We start from the raw sequence: 3,521 nt of genomic DNA, 5'->3' as shown, positions 1-3,521 counted from the left end.
GGTAATAATTTGTTAAAGGTTTGAACTAATGCTCATGAAACATATTATTTTAAGAATTCAATTAATATTATTGCATTATAATCTTTATATAATTAAGAAGGGCTCATATTGTAAAAAGGTAAGATTATATTATATTTTAAATATTGGTACCTTACATTTGAGAAAAATAACTTTGATTAATATATGAAATGACTAAATTGTTATGAACTAAGAGTTCATCGGGGGGAAGTGTGTTAATATTATTTCTCCATACTAATTATAATTTCTATAACTCAATAGATGGCGCTCTGCGCAGCAATGTAAAATCAGTTAGTTTCTAATCAGTTTCCTCCATGACACTGTACCATTATCATCATCCTTCTTGTTATTAAATATATTTTATGTTAAAAGGCGTTTGTTATGATTGAAAACCCCGAGATCTGAGATCATATCACCGTATTTAAAAAGGGTTTTGCAAACCTAGGTACGTGTCCACGTCTGGAGGAAAGAAAAAAATAAAGTTCATGTAAATCAATAAAATTACAATTTCAAGAGAAATTTCATTAAAATTGTAAAAAAATAAATAAATAGATGAAAAAAAAACAGAAAAAATTTTTATTCCAGGAGAAACTTAATATATTTAAAATCTGCTAAGTTAAACCGTATTATTGTATTTTTTGAACTATATTATTAAGGTAGCATCATGTTTGAACCCTCAAGTACCGCTATTATGGTTCAACATTTAGCCATGAATTTTTGAGTGAAATTTTAGAGAAATATTAACAGTTAAATGTCAAAGGGGTGAAATTTTATTTGTATTTTTTTTTTAAATTTTCATAGTCAAATTCAGGAACTTTAACAGAATAACTGAGAAAAAAGATATTATGAAATCCTGTCATAAAAAAATCACTCATGAAAATATGCTACAAACTTGTTTTTTTTTTTTTTTTTAATTTTTTAGGAGTGAATATATCAATACATTGAAATTGGAAAACAGAAGGTACAATTTCTATCAGGAATAAGAAAATTCACAATATTCACATTTAGTGAATTTTTGGCCAAAAATTCTCGATAAATAATGGCGTTGCAATTTCAGAGCAACTTGGAAAGATGATGTAGTTGCTCTGGAATATTTTATTTATTTTATTTCATTTTTTTTCCATTTATTTTTTCATTTATTTTTGTAAATAAGTACAATTTTTGAAATTAAAAAAATTGTTTTTATCAATATTATTGTTTTAATAAGTCACAAGGAATATTACAAAAATAAGCATGAAAAAAAATTACGATTTTATTTGAGTAAAAATATACCCGAGTGAGTAAATATTTACAGAGTAGCAATATTTTGGGAATAAACTCTATAACTTTGTACACGAAATTTATCATTGTGCTTTTAACATAAACTATACAACATACCGTAAATTTGTGGTTTAGCAACAATATTTTTGGATTTCAGCATAAATTGATAATAAATTTTAATGAAAAGGAAATTATACGTTGATGTAAGTTAGGTTCTAGTTTACAAAAGAAGAGTTTAACATGAAGTAACATATTTATAAGCCATACTATTTCCGAAAGTGACAATTTTTACTCAAAATCTTTTATCAGTGTTGTTTCCATATAAGCACCTTAGCAGTGTTTTTTTTTCCTTCAAAATTTTCAATAGATAACGCCGTCAATTCACAGACATATACTATTACATGATGGCCACTTTCTAGAAAACTTTTAAAACTGATAGATAAGAATCGAGGAAAAAAAAATGTTAATCTCATTATTATCAACCAAGCATTTTTGCAAGTTAGACACCTGTGTCATAACTGGCTGGCTGAATTTTTGAGATTGACGTAAAATCAAATTCAGGATTAGTCTATAAGACTTTTCAAGACTACCCAAGTCTTTTTGATGGTTTTTCATAGATGAACCAACATAATCTTGAGGATAACCATCAATAATTTCATCATGAACCATTATATTTTTGATAGCAACCACCATAAACAACCATCACTCCAAAGTAGAAATTCGGACTGCTTTATAATGGTCCAATATGAGAATAGCAACTTGTTTTGATGGTTTGTTTAACCAACGGAATCATGTTGAACCATCAAAAATTCCTATTAAACCATCATGTAAATGCATAGTTGGAACCATCATGGATCATCATGGATTGTTGGTCCAAGAGAAGCAAACTTCTTTTGAAAGCTAATCATCATAGTATTAAAATAGCATATTCCATCACGGAATGATGGAAGTTTGTTGGCATATCAAAAACCATGAACGCATAATGGAAAATGTTGGAAGATAGTGACCATCATGAATAACACTGAAAACAACATAAACCATCAAAATGTTTTGATGGTGCCACCTAAAATTTTCACTTGGGTACTGTGAGAGTTATAATTATATAGCCCTAAGCCCTTACATTTACTTCTTTTAGCAATTTGAAAACAAAAACTTCATTTAATAAATTTCAATTTCTTACCTCAGTTATGCTTGAGACTTCGCATTGAAAATACACTGGTATAATAACGCTTGATGATATAAACATTCCTATGGGTATCATAAAAATAGTGATAATAAAAGCAATACCATATTTGTAAACTTCAGCTGGCGATGAAAGAAAAGAAGCCGTGGATGTTAAAGTGACAATGATGGAAAAAATGACAGGAAATTTTGCCATATTTTTTCCTGCCAAGAAATAATCCGAAGATATTTTCTGCTGACCTTTGAAATACCTTGCACATAACCCTATCCCAGCTGATAACAAAAGTGTCAACGAAATAATAACATAATCGGCTACACCAAGACTGTATTTTTTAAACATTTTGATTTCTTTGTCTGATTTCAAACTTTTGCGACTTGCTCTAGCTTATTAAATGCGGTAAAAAGAATCCTCTGGTAATGAGACGCTGAAAAGAAATTAAGTTCATTTGAGGGAGATTTATGTTCGTAAAAACATATCATTTCTCATAATTATTACTGTCTTATTCTCATTAAACGTTGTTTATATTGATAACACGTGGAAGAAAATGCTATAAACTATAAACTCTAAGAAGGTAACATTTTTTGCAGTTGTTTTTTTATTTTTTTTTCAATAATTAATTTGTCTTGCATTTGAATATCAATTGAAAGAATAGATATATACTGTGCGCTGTTAAATCGTAATTGATATGTTTTAGAAATAGCATCCGTTATTTGAACCACAGCACTATAAATTTAAAAAAAAACAGACAAACTACTATTCAGGCTAATATGACAGTAAAATGCCATTCAAAATTTACTGTAAGGTTACAGCTACTATTCAAAATTTACAGTAAACTACACAGTAAAAGTGATCTATATTAATATAAGAAGCGGTTTTCATCTCCTCCATTTTGTATCGAAAACCAGTTTTTTTGATACATTTTAAAAGTTTGCGTGATGGGCTGAAATTGAGGTTAGTGCGTTATCTTCTTCAGCGGGTTACAAGAATTGAACCGTATCAATAGCTGATTGGTTATTTTTTGATGAAGTGTCATCTCTCATTTTTTATATATACTGTACAT

General features: G+C 28.4%; 1 pseudogene; it reads right to left on the bottom strand.

The window, feature by feature from the left end:
- Positions 1–2,838, bottom strand: part of LOC122271804 (putative sodium-dependent multivitamin transporter) — a 26,746-nt pseudogene extending 23,908 nt beyond the window's left edge.
- Between the last annotated feature and the right edge of the window lie 683 nt (positions 2,839–3,521).

Source organism: Parasteatoda tepidariorum, chromosome 8 (assembly GCF_043381705.1).
Source record: "Parasteatoda tepidariorum isolate YZ-2023 chromosome 8, CAS_Ptep_4.0, whole genome shotgun sequence".
Lineage (NCBI taxonomy): Eukaryota > Metazoa > Arthropoda > Arachnida > Araneae > Theridiidae > Parasteatoda > Parasteatoda tepidariorum.
Note: the sequence above shows the minus strand (reverse complement) of the source record. Positions and strands in the feature narration are given on the sequence as shown.